The sequence below is a fragment of the Vanellus vanellus genome (genome assembly GCF_965231255.1).
Source record: "Vanellus vanellus genome assembly, chromosome: 2".
Taxonomy (NCBI): Eukaryota; Metazoa; Chordata; class Aves; order Charadriiformes; family Charadriidae; genus Vanellus; species Vanellus vanellus.
The window spans coordinates 65,592,087-65,605,911 of NC_138906.1; the positions used below are offsets into that span (position 1 = coordinate 65,592,087).

Here is a 13,825-nt window from a genome sequence, read left to right on the forward strand (position 1 = left end):
AAGAGTGATACTTTGTGTAAAGCAAATTACTGAAAAGCATTTAAAAACTTAAAATACCTCCTCTACTAAAGACTGACAAAATTTAAAGTGATGAATTTAAATTCAAAACCTGGTTTCCTTGTTAGACCATCACCTTCATAAAACATTCACAGGTTCATGGAAAACACCATACAGTAGCTTGATAAACTCATTAACTGCCCAGAAATTCACAGCTGAAGACTTGCTGTTGGTTTCACTAATAGGAAGCCTCTATTTCGACACTAGTAAATTATTTGCTTAGGCTTACTTTTAGTGCAGAGAATTTCACTATAGCAGTGTACAGTGCAAAATTTGACAAGGAGAGTGGGAAATTCATGCTTTACAAACAGCTAAATAGAGAGCTTTGGCTGGACCTCAGGAAAAAAAGGAAAACTTAACATTCTCTGGAAAAGGGGGTTGGCAACTTATGAAAACTATCAAGATATAACAAAGGTATGTAGGGGGAAAATTAGAAGGGCCAAAGCTCAATCAGAACTCAGCTTGGCCACTGCAGTTAAAGACAATAAGAAGAGATTCTTTCAGTATATCAATAGAAAAAGGAAGACTAGGGAAAATGTAGGCCCACAGATGAATGAGATGGGTGCCCTAGTGGTGGAAGACACAGAGAAGGCAGAGTTACTGAATGCTTTCTTTTCTTCAGTCTTCACTGCTAAAGCTGTCCCTCACGAATCCCACACTCTGGAGGCAAGGGGGAAGGCCTGGAGAGAGGAAGATTTTCCCTCAGTTGAGGAGGACCGGGTAAGAGACCACTTGGCCAAGCTGGACATTCATAAGTCCATGGGCCCTGACGGGATGCACCCGCGAGTGTTGAGACAGCTGGCAGATGTTATTGCTAGACCACTCTCCATCGTCTTTGAAAGGTCATGGAGAACAGGAGAGGTGCCTGAGGACTGGAAGAAGGCTGACATCACTCCGATCTTCAAAAAAGGCAAGAAGGAGGACCCAGGGAACTACAGACCGGTTAGTCTCACCTCTGTCTCTGGGAAGGTAATGGAGCAACCCATTATGGATGTCATCTCCAAATACGTTGAGGAACAGGAAGTTATTGGAGTGGTCAACGTGGATTTACCAAGGGTAAATCATGCTTGACCAATCTGATAGCTTTCTATGATGTTATAACTGGTTGGCCGGATGAGGGGAGAGTCGCAGATGTCATCTACCTTGACTTTAGCAAAGCTTTTGACACTGTCTCCCATGACATCCTCATTAGGAAGCTGAGGAAGTATGGGCTAGATGAGGTGACAGTGAGGTGGATTGAGAGTTGGCTGCGGGACAGAACTCAGAGGGTTGTGATCAGTGGCACAGAGTCTAGTACTGGTGTCCCCCAGGGGTCGATACTTGGTCCAATTTTGTTTAATATATTCATTAATGACCTGGATGAGGGGACAGAGTGTATCCTCAGCAAGTTTGCTGATGATACCAAACTGGGTGGGGTGGCCCTAGAGGGCCATGCTGCCATCCAGCGTGACCTGGACAGGCTGGAGAGCTGGGCAGAGAAGAACCTAATGAGGTTCAACAAAAGCAAGTGCAAGGTCCTGCACCTGGGGAGGAACAATGCAAAGCACCAGTATAGGTTAGGGGCGGACCTGCTGGGAAGTAGCTCTTAGGAGAAGGATCTGGAGGTCCTAGTAGACAGTAAATTATCCATGACCCAGCAATGTGCCCTTGTTGCCAAAAAGGCCAATGGAATCCTGGGCTGCATAGGGAAGAGTATGGCCAGTAGGTCAAAGGAGGTCATTCTCCCCCTCTACTCTGCACTGGTGAGGCCACAACTGGAATACTGTGTCCAGTTTTGGGCTCCCCAGTTCAAGAGGGACAGGGAACTGCTGGAGCAAGTCCAGCAAAGGGCAACTAAGATGATTAAGGGCTTGGAGCATCTCCCTTATGAGGAAAGGCTGAGAGAGCTGGGACTCTTTAGCCTGGAGAAGAGAAGGCTGAGGGGAGACCTTATTATGGCATACAAGTATCTAAAGGGTGGGTTGAAGGAGGATGGAGCCAGGCTCTTTTCAATGGTTCCCAGTGACAGGACAAGGGGTAATGGGCACAAGTTAGAACACAGGAAGTTCCGTTCAAATACACGGAAAAACTTCTTTACGGTGAGGGTGACAGAGCACTGGAACAGGCTCCCCAGGGAGGTTGTGGAGTCCCCTTCTCTGGAGATTTTCAAGACCCGCCTGGATGCAGTCCTGAGTAATGTGCTCTAGGCAATCCTGCTATAGCAGGGGAGTTGGACTAGATGATCTCTAGAGGTCCCTTCCAACTCTGAAACTCCGTGATTCCGTGATCTATTTATACAGTCACTCCTGCAGATCTTTTATACCCATCAGGCCAAAAGGTTCGATTGATAAAACTCTTAGAGAGAAACTCAGCGTTCACTACAGAGTTGTGTTTAACCAAAAGGGGATTAATGCAAGTCTGTTTTATAGCATTTTAAGATATCCAGTTTAGGCAGGAGATAATGTAATGGAGTACAGGCTATTCCTTTCTTTTCCCTAACATGAAACTATTTTTAGTGTTCCTCATTTTAAAATTGAGGTATGAGGCCACAGCATTAGTGAGATTACTCACCATTTAAAAACAAATAAAATGTTTCTTTGCTATGAATTAGATCACACAAAAAAACACACCTTTTCCTGTATTATTAAAATACAGATTCCTTAATCTTTCGAACAAGAATTTACACTCCATAATTTAGCCATATGTTTTAAGATAAAATTAACAGATCAAATAGAAATTTTTTCAAAAAGATGTTACAATACACTGACATAACCTTAAGTAGCACCATCTTTAATAGAAGATGTTTTCTGTGGGAAACTTCGGCTGGTCCGAGGGATCAGAATGCGAGTTTAACATTGACCTTGAGCAGATATCCGTGTACCCTTGAAGAGACTGGGGAGTCCTGAGAAGAGCTAAGTAAAAAGATAAGGGTTGGTAAACATCCTGGCTTTGACCAGAGCATGAACAGCGTGTGATCAACAATTGTATTAACTGGCTGGCGTGTGATGTGGGAGCGTATTGGGCAAAAGTAGAATGCTAGAATATATGCATAGATAAGCACCCAGGAAAAAGAATATAAAAAAAGCACTGCTTGTTAAATAAAGAAATTGGATTGCTGCAACTTGATGTTCAGTGTCGTGTCCGTCCCAACAACGACAGTTTTCAGTTACTTACAAAATTATGAAACCCTCACAGTCAAAGAGATATTTGAGAGTCCATATTGCTGGGAAACATGCTACTACACAAGTTTTGTTTCTGCTTAAGCCATTTCTTTTAATGCTAATTTAGAGAACATTTCAACCAAATCAGAAAAGAAGCAAAAAAAAAAACACCCAAAACCCACCACACAACCCAGACCAGTCCTTTCAACAGTGACAGCTGTTTATACAGGAACAAGCGATAGATGCAAAGATAGAGAAAGTGTGCACTGGCAACAGAAATCTCAGGCTAGAAAACTATGCATAGAAATCTAATTTTAATTCAAATGTCACAAAGATCCACTGTAAAAAGCAATTAAATCTGTCTATCTACCTATCATGGATTTGTCTTTGATCTTCTCTCAGACACCTTCAGAGATGAAATCACAGAATCACAGAATGGTCAGGGTTGGAAGGGACCTCTGGAGATCATCTAGTCCACCTCCCCTGCCAGAGCAGGGTCACCTACAGCAGGTTGCACAGGACAGCATCCAGGCGGGTTTTGAATGTCTCCAGAGAAGGAGACTCAGCTGGAGGGTGCCCTCCACTAATGAAAGGGAGAAGTGCGATTTTTCAGTTTTAGACACCAACAGTTAGGAATGTAACTCCTACTTAAATTAACTATAAACTGAAATTTTATCCCAGGCTTATAAAACAAGGAGAAATTGGTTATTCACAACAAAATTCAATTTTAATGCAACCCTTTACAGTTAGTTCATTACTAATATCCTTTATCTCCAACACAGCCCAACATGTAGCAAATCCCTACACCCTTCACACTCCCTATTTTAGCCAGAAATAAACTTATCTGGTTTTTCATCAAACTTTGATGTTTACAACTACTCATCTGCTTTAGGTGAAGCATATGCTGGAGTACCTCATGCAATTAGCTAGTGAAAGAACATCATGACAGCGGAAATGATGGATATAATCCAGTATTTCATTAATCAGAATGACACATTGAACAAACTGCAATTAACTACTTGGAATTTGTCCAAGATTCTCATTAATAGGATTTAACATCCCTCTTCTGATGAAACATGTCCAAGAACTTTTAACCAGCTCAAGAGGTCAGGACTTCATTTTGTTTTGCCTCTCATTTAGAAAAAGATGGCATTGGCAATCACTGCAAAGCTCCAGCATAACACCACACTAAGGCCTGTGTTCACTACACACTCACAGCCAAGTCTAACATACAGACCATTCCAATGCAATTTTCTGTAGCACATAGGTTGCCTGGAAGTCTCCAACCTGGATTGCTACAGTTTAGCTTGGATCATCAGTCAGGATCATCACAATGGGAAAGGGAATGACCACTTTCAGCAAAAGCTGTTGCAGTTCATGTTGACTTCTTTTATTTTTTTTAACACATTTAATAAAATATTGTTTTCACACTTATCAAATAGAAGAGCAAGACTTTTTTTTCCCTGTATTAAAAGGAAAAAGACATAAATAAGAGTGCCAAAAGGAACAAAGAACATCTCCCTCTGGTCTAAGACATAGCCATTCCTACCTTTCACATTTGGTCTTTTCCCTGTCACACTAACATGCGAAAATGAAATGAGTTTTCTTTCCCCTCCAACTTAAGGTGTAACCACAAATTGGATACATATGTGAGCAACGTAGTATTGCTACTGGACCCAAATGAAAAAGGAATGTGCATCATGGCAGATACTCTCTAGCAGCAAATTAATTGGAGTGACACGAAAAATAGGATTGGGAGTATAGGAATTTTTGGAACTATGTCCCAAGTAAAAGTTTCCTAAATAAAGCAGTGGTAATTTTGAAATTCATTATCTTTTTCTACACTCCAAAAACATCCTCTCTCCCCCTTGCATCTATTACAATACTATCAAACCCATATGAAAACCACCATAATTAACTCAAAAATTCTACAGTTGCAAGGTATGCCAAGTCTTGTGGAAAACCCTAGGAACATAACACTTGATTAATTCACAATGCATTCTAGCACTTTTGGTATGCTATGTACAGTACATGTATGCCATGTACCATAAAATCTAAATTATCAAGTAGCAATGCCACAACCCCTCCTGTCTCTAGAGGCAGGTCCGAAAGAGCTCTCAGCAGTTGCTGTCATCATTGTTACTCAGCAGAATGGCATGCTCCTACCCTCTCTTCTATCTGTACAGTCATGGGTTGAATGCAGAGGAGAAAACAGACTGAGTAGGTAGAAAAGACGGAGGCAAGGCCTCCCAACAAACCTACATAGCTCTTGATTTACACACTCTTAAGCCACAGGACCACTCTGCTCCAGGTCCACAAAAATGCCCTGCAAAAAAGGGACTTAGGGGTACGAGTGGATGAAAAATTGGACACGAGCCAGCAACATGCGCTTGCGGCCCAGAAAGCCAACCGTACCGTGGGGTGCATCAAAAAAAGCATGGCCAGCAGGTCAAGGAAGGTGATTCTGCCCCTCTTCTCCACTCTGGTGAGACCCCACCTGGAGTACAGCATCCAGCTCTGGAGCCCTCAGCACAGGAAGACCTGTTGGAGCAGGTCCAGGGGAAGGAAATAAAAATTATCAGAGGGATGGAGCACCTTTCCTGTGATGAAAGGCTTGGGGTTATTAAGCCTGGAGAAGAGAAGACTCCAGGGAGACACTATATTGGCCTTCCAGTTCTTAAAGGAGGCTTATAAGAAAGATGGAGACAGACTTCTTAATAGGGCCTGTAGCAACAGGACAAGGGGTAATGGTTTTAAACTAAAAGAGGTTAGATTCAGACTAGACATAAGGAAGAAATCTTTCATGATGAGGGTGGTGAAACACCGGCACAGGTTGCCCAGAGAGGTGGTAGATGCCTCATCCCTGGAAACATTCAAGGTCAGGTTGGATGGGACTCAGACAAATCTGATCTAGTTGAAGATGTCCCTGCTCATTGCAGGGGGGAGGTTTGACTAGACAACCCTTAAAGGTACCTTCCAAACCATTCTATGAAAAATGATAATACTATGATCATTGCATGACATGCAAGGCAGTCATACCCTCAGTTTATTTCCACCATTTTTAATGCCTTGTTAACATTCAGGAAGCCCCTTCCTGACACCAGCTTTTCAGAGGTCATGAAGTTCAACTAAAAAAAACAACTAAAAACTCCTGAACAAAAGTTAGTTTCTATTAAGCAATTGCTACAAAGATTCAGCTTCTTTGTGTATATTTGTAACTTGTTTTTAGAAGCTCATTATAAATATCTAATTCCCATGGTAACAACAAAACAAATATATTAACTTTTGTTTTCCAAGCGTTACAAGTTCAAACAATTTGTCTACAATTAAGTATGCCAAGGGTGATCTCTCAGTTATTAACACTCTTCTCTTAACTCCAGACAGTTAACAGAGACCTAGAAAGAAGACAAAATACTGTATATTAAAAAAGGAAAAAATAAAAGAAAAAAAGAAAGAAAAAGATGAATGGAATAGAAGGAATGTCTGAACAGCTACAGAAATAGGACACAATCAGACACTGGAAATACAAATTAAATCTATTGACCCGAAAATGAGACAAAATGGAAAATATTAACAATAGAGTCAAGGTAGGGAAAAAAAGCTTTTACGAAAACAAACATCATAAGGTTGGCCACTTCAATGAAAAGAACAAAATATATACGAGGGACATAAAAATATAAATTTTTAAATCCCTGTACTTTATTATGATATGAATAAACCTTTACGTTTAGGAAGGATACATTCCTACCCGCCATTCTAGTTTAAGCTCTGCTTCTTACAACAAACATAATTATGCTAATGCATCATCCTTCAGTGGAGGAAACAGTGTATTTGTGGTACACTCATGAAAGATGCTTGCATCTATGCCTACAGACTGAACATGCTCAGAAGAATTTTAGGAAGCTTCCCATCACTTCCCCTCCTTGATGGGTCTCTCCACATGCAACCACTACAAATGGGGAGATTCTGAACTAAAGTTTGAATTCCTCAGTTTGCTCTTGGGAGCCCAAGTTCACACATGTAAAAGCATCAGTTCTGAGCCTGGACATCAGCATAGTAAACATAAAGTGTAAAAGATTACACATTGGCCCAAAGTAGATTGCAATACCAAGTGATGCAGTTTTCATTTGCAAATATTACTACTAACAGTGTTCTGTGTTCACAAGATTAGAACAATGCAGTGTGAAAACATACTGTTGCAAATTAATACTTCTGTGTTATTTGGTCTTGAATACTATTTGGATTAACAGTTGTCTACAATTTTAGCTGAAAAGACTCCACATACCCAACACACAAAATCGTTAATCAATATTAGAAAACTTTATCTCCGTAACACTATTACAGTTCAGTGTTAAAATAGCAAAGTCTCCAACTTAGTAGCTTTCGGTCTTAATCTCTGAGCTACCAAAAGTCATCGCAGACTCCCATCCCAAACTGTCATTTTTCCTTTCAATTTTCTTAGATTGAAGAGGGGAAAGAAGAAGTAAAAATACTTAGAGAAGCTTCTATTCTTCTAGCATGCCAGAGAGGATTACAGCAGGATACGCTAACCAGGACTGCTTTGCTGTGGAAGTTGTCATCTACCCACAAAGGTCTAAGGAGTATACTGAAGACAGCATAACATGAGGTGGGAGCCCAACAAATGTTTTTGCATACACTCTTGTGCAAGGAGTTTTGTCTGTAAGGTTTATTTAGTCTAAATTCACCATGCACTTGGGTGTCTCAGTCAACCAAGCAGTCAAGTAAAACTCAACAGTGTCACCTCTTATAAATCAAAACAAACAGGATTTTGTGTACTCCCTATATTTATTCCCTTCCCAAGGCAGTCTCATTCATTCAGAAGACAGAATGAAGCACTGTGCTAGCAACAGAATGCCTGAGTGGCTTTCATGTGACAGTTTCTGACTTACTGGCCCATTAATTTTAATCAGGCAATTTCTGATTTGCCACTACTGCTCCCACATCCAAGTAATGCTCCAAGTAATAAGTAAAACTCCTGAGTTATCAGAATTAATCATTTAAATCACTCAAATTAATCATACAAAGGTGTCATGAAAAAATGGAGAGCAGATCATAAGTCAGACTTTTTACCCCAAACCCTAACAAAGGCATATTTCCTAATGACATTCAGATCAGACTTGGAACTTTAAGTGTTTCTACTTTATCTTAACAAACAAACAAACAAACAAACAAACAAACAAAGAGAAATGGGAAGTGTTTCTTCTAAAACATGTTTAATTTTTTCTTTTCTTATTTTTTTTAAGTTGAGAAATAATAGATGGATCTTACTCAACTTGTCCAGAATTTTTTACTTTTTTTCCAAGAGCAATCTGCCACAATAAAACTCAGTAGAGTTGAAACTCTTTGATTTTCAAACAAATATATTTTTCTAATTTACCACTTTACAGCAACAACTTTATGATTATTACTGTGGTACTTCCCAAAGCATTCACTCCTGTTTGTTTAGTAGAACTGACATTTATTTTTTTCTTGTTACTTGTGATAACACACCAAGTCTTCTTGATGTAATCTATAAATATAATGCACATTAATAGCAATGGTTAGTGGTATTTGTACTGTATATTTTGATAGAAAAAAGGTACCACAGACAAACTCCTTGAAGTAAATACTGTCAGTTTGTACTGGTCTCTCCAAAATACATTACTCATCTAACACATGTATTCTTTTTTCCAAGAACGGCTTCTGTAATGTTACCGGCACAAAGTTCAAAGCTAATCTGTTTAACCAAGGAACAGATTATGCTGCAGGGCTGGTAATTTATTTCTTTCATTTTGTACTTTACAATTTGCATTTGCTGCTCTCTTTGGGCTACACAGCTCAGCATTTTCACTGGACATCAGTTCCACAATTCACAGCCAAAAAAAAAAAAAAAAAATCCCAAACTAAAGCTAGGTCCCTAGGTAGGCTAACCAGGCTGCTAGAACTTTGCAATCTAATGGAGTATTTAAAATACACTGTGAAGATCTATTTCTTGCTATATAGCAGTCAAGAACAAAACTAAAAAATTTAGATATACAATGCAAAAAACTTACAAACAAAAAAGAGAACACAGTTTCTTGGATAAAACTGAGCAGTGTATGACTAACCCAGACTTGTGTAAAAATTTGACAAATATAGCTGAAGGGAGAAGGGTGGTGGGAGGAAGGAAAGTACTATAATACAATTCTATCAGGTTATTTGCACTTCACTATCTAATAGATCTAAGGAAAGGTAGCTGCAAAAGCTGCTTGTAAAAGAACCAATTAAGAAAACAAAACCTTGCATCAGAGAATTCTGCCCAATTAATGGGTAGAACTGGGATACTGAAATTAGACATCTGGATGTTGAAGCAAGCAGGTGTAAATTGGCAAATTGCTAGGAAAGAAGATACCCCTTCCAGAAGATATGCTCAGAAAAATGATCCTAGGAAGAAGATGCAACAGAGATCTTCAGCTAAGGCAGTGGTCACTTCCGGAACGCAGGGACCTTTGAGTGCATAGCTATTTACCAGAAGTGGATTCCCTTGAAGGAAAGATTAGCACTGCCAAAGAACACATCCAGATGACCTTCACAATTACTGTCTAAATGTAACTTCTAGCATCTGGGCCGAGTCAGACATAAGGAGTTGGACTGAATGGCTTCATATACCCCACAATCAAAAGGTAGTGCCATCGTCAGCTTTCTCATCATTTCAGGAGAGCAAAGCAACAAGAGAGGCACAATGCAAAACACAGTGCAAAATGCTCTCTATCACAGCAATGGTCACGACTTGCAGAAACCTCTCTGGAGTCAGGGAGTGGGCAGCAAGGGCAGAACACCACACATCATTCACTCGGGAAATGAACCTGGAAGTGCCAGGTGCTTTTTGTCTCATTACAGAGCAATGGTAAAGCAGAGTGCACCTAGATCATTCAAATAGCTGAAACTGTGACAACTTGTGAACCGCCACACTTTGAAAATATGAAGCAAGAGGACTTCAGCAGCTCCCTAAACCAGCAGTCAATATCTTTATCAGGCTTTACATTAACCTCAATATTTTAGGCTTCTCTCATAAAAACTCTCTTCTCCTATATTTGAAGCTAACCTTTTTCTCCTCTTGGCTTTATTGTTGCTGCACTTCCTTCCTATGTGCTTCACTCATGGTGAAAATATGTTTCCATTAAAATAAAATCTGAAGTTTAAAAAATTAAAAAGGGGCAAACCCGAAAAACCATATTAAGTATCAAAAGAAGATACTACCTGCCTACGTGTGTTCCTACACATGCCTCCACCCCGCTTACCCTTTTGCTCTGCTGTAGGTGATGTTCAATCCTTGTTCCTTTCTGGAAAACATCAGGAGAAAATTACTCATTTAGGAAATTCCCTGAGTACTTTTAGTGACCTGAAATTCCTAGATCTCTCTCACAATGCATTGGTTAGTTTGGGGGTAAGGACTTTGTACGCTTGTTTGGTTGGTTTTTTAACAACTAGCTTAAGAAAGATGTAACCAACACACGCTGAGTTTTGAAAACGTACAGAAGACAAGGTTGAGGAAGTGTCAGGTGTCTGGAGCAACATAACAATAGTTACACATATGCTTTGTTCAACTTTGTTTTCTGTGGAAGGGAGAAGTTTATTTTCCAGTAGAACTGAAAATCAGCATTTGTGAGTTGAGGCAGTCTCAGTGCCCAATTGCAGTTCCAACATATCATTGAAGTTGTAACTAAGGTGCCGATTCCTGAGACGCGTCCTGAGAGATAGGCAAGAAATGGTAGGTTTCATGCTGAGATGGTAACTTTACTTCTGCGCTTGGTCAGCAGCAGCCAAAGCTTATTTTCCTGCAGCTATTCAAAGTACGCTTCAGAAAGCATGTATGGATTTAGTCCATTTAAAACAAGCAGCCACAGCAAGCAGACCTTGGGCAGTAGTTTGAGTGAAGTAGACTGTAGAGCCTGGGTAAGTATTTCAAACTTTAAAGTTTGTCTTTCACAAAGATTGTATTGCACTAGTGGGCGAGTATGCAGAAGAACATATTGTCTCTGCATGTTGAATTGACAACACTTGGAGGAACTTCTCTTTAATAGTGACTATGATTTTGCAAAAAACTCAAACATTGCAAATCACAACTCACAGCAGCAGCATGCGGATCCCAAGTTCTTATGGGGGTCTTAAGTAGCTGCTTGTGTTTTGGAGTTATCTGAGTTGCTTAAGTGTTTTTATTGAAAAATGGCATCGGTATATTCAGCAGTTATAACTTTTGAGGTTTTTCTGACTCACTTGAGATAGCAATTCAGTCCTTGAATTGATGTTGAGCAATAGTGTTGCTGAAATAAATGTATTTGCTGCTTCCTGTCCCTGCCAGAAGCACCAAAACAGACATTTGTATGGCTGAGTGCTGAAATAAATCTAAAAAAAAAAAAAAAAACCAACACAAAGGCAACAAGATATTAGAACACCAAAAAAATACCCCAGGTATCTTTCAACTGGATCAGCTTTCCAGTTTGGTTTACTTTAGCAGTGTAACACCTGACATAATGAAGAGACAGAATGTAAGAGAATGGTGCGAGAACTTGAACAAGTGAGAAGAGAAACAGCAAGCACTTAGGTTTCACGTGCTGCTTCAAAAGCTGGTTGTCAGGCTTTACCCTGAGATGTCTTTCTGTAATTAAAAGGAAGTTTGCTAATTTTCATTCTACTTTGTATAGCTTTTTGCAATAGTAATACAAAAATAAAATCGCTATTTTTTCCTAGTTCATAACAATCAGGTTATTTTCAAAAAAAAACGAGTGAAGTTAACTGCTTGCTGCCACGGCAAGGGAGAACTTTTGTTCCTGTATCTTCCTTCTCTGTTCCCTTCTCATACCTCAGGTCCTCCCTCTCTCATTCCTGTCTCCTGGCCACATAGTCCTGCACGTTCCCTTGCCTTCTCTCTGGCACTCATCAGACAATTCGGTGAGTTCAGTTCATTAACCTAGCAGAGAGGACTGTCTTCATTTTCCTGGTAGACTTGCTTTCTGGCAAGCTGACATGTTGCATGAACTCACAGAGGAATCCAGAGAACAGAAGAGCTTGTGCAAGGTAAAAGGTATGTGCAACTTCTCATTGGAAGCAGGGAGAGTGAAAAATTGGGGAAAAGTATTGTCAGCTCCCTCCCTTTCAGGGTCTGTGAGCTGTTAGATCAGGTCATCTCATGATGCCACAGCCTCAGGTTGATGAATGCCAATGTTAAAGACGGAATGAGTTCATGATTCAGTCCTGCTTCTCTTTTAACTTTATGCTCATCTAAAGTAAAAAGCTGTTGGTTTGGAAAGTATGTAAAAGCAGGCTTTGTTCACCAAATAGCTTTATATGGACAACAGATATCCAGTCACATTGGTTTTTCTACTCACACCTCTCCGCAGCCCCTAAAGAAACAACACCCTTCCCCCAACCCCAAGCCATTTTATCCGAAGATCTAAAATGGAAGGAAGATTGAGCATGTCTTTTCATATAGCCTAGTAGGTGTTAAGAGATTTTGTTTCTAGGTTTTCTAGGAGGAGATTTAGCTCAGTGTGTCCATCAGAACAATGACAATATTAGCATTCATTTTACCTGGAAGATGCTACTGACTCATGCCATGCAGCAAAAACTTTTAATTTCTAGCTTCCTGCTTTATTGAAGTAATGTACAAGTGTTAACTTGGTTTGTTTTCTATGGATTAAGAGGGTATTCAGCATCTATGTTCTTCAGAATAACTCAGTCTCTACTACAACCACATTTCATATCTATCAGAAGTGTTTAGACTTCATAGCTTACTGCACTCCAAGGTTTTGACCTGCATTTGAATTAACACGTTAAAAGGTACGATTATTGCCTTTTCATAGCGCTCACGCTGCCAAGCCTTAAACAAGCTTGGTGTTGCCAGCAAACTTGCTGACCGTGTGCTCAATTCCACAAAGATGTTAAACACCACCAGTCCCAGTACTGACCCCTGAGGAACACGGCTCCGGCATCGAGCTGCTGACCACAACTCTCAGTGCGACCATCCATTCCTTACCCACTGAGCGGTCCATCCGTCAAATCCATGTCTCTCCAACTTAGAGACAAGGACATCGTGCAGGATAGTGTCAAACGCTTTGCACAACTCCGGGCAGATGACTGGACTGGATAAAGGAGACCAGTCTACATACAATGAAACAGTGTCCAACACAAACAGTGTTGAAAGGAAGCTAGAATATTGTCGCAAGCCATGACCGCAGGCAAGGCCAATGCTGCACCCGCAAACGTCCTCTAAGCAAAAGTGAATGCATTTGATCCCAAGCAGTTAATCCGTAGAAACTATAAAAAATTGCTTGTAAGCATGAAAAGAAAAGATTCTCAAGGACAGCTTTCAGATTATTAGCTATTTTTCAGGACTTCTATTATTAACCCGAATTTGTATAAATACATGACAATCAGAGATAGGAAGAGAGACATAACCCAATGAACTTCCATGTTTGCACCCAATCCCCTCAGGCTTTTGATAGCCAGTAAACTTCCTTACTGCTTTCTCTCCACATGCAGTATCTATGTTTTGATTGTGTTGACATTCAGGGAAGATGAGTTACCCCTTTTGATGAGACCAGTCAACTAAGAACAGGATGTGGCATTTGACAGAGGAAAGAAAAGTG

At 40.2% G+C, this 13,825-nt stretch overlaps 1 protein-coding gene across 1 annotated transcript in view; it reads right to left on the reverse strand.

Annotated features, from left to right (window-relative positions):
- Positions 1-13,825, reverse strand: part of TPPP (tubulin polymerization promoting protein) — a gene marked incomplete at its 3' end in the record, with an annotated part of 67,105 nt that overhangs the window by 20,001 nt on the left and 33,279 nt on the right. The gene's annotated exons all lie outside the window — the stretch shown is intronic.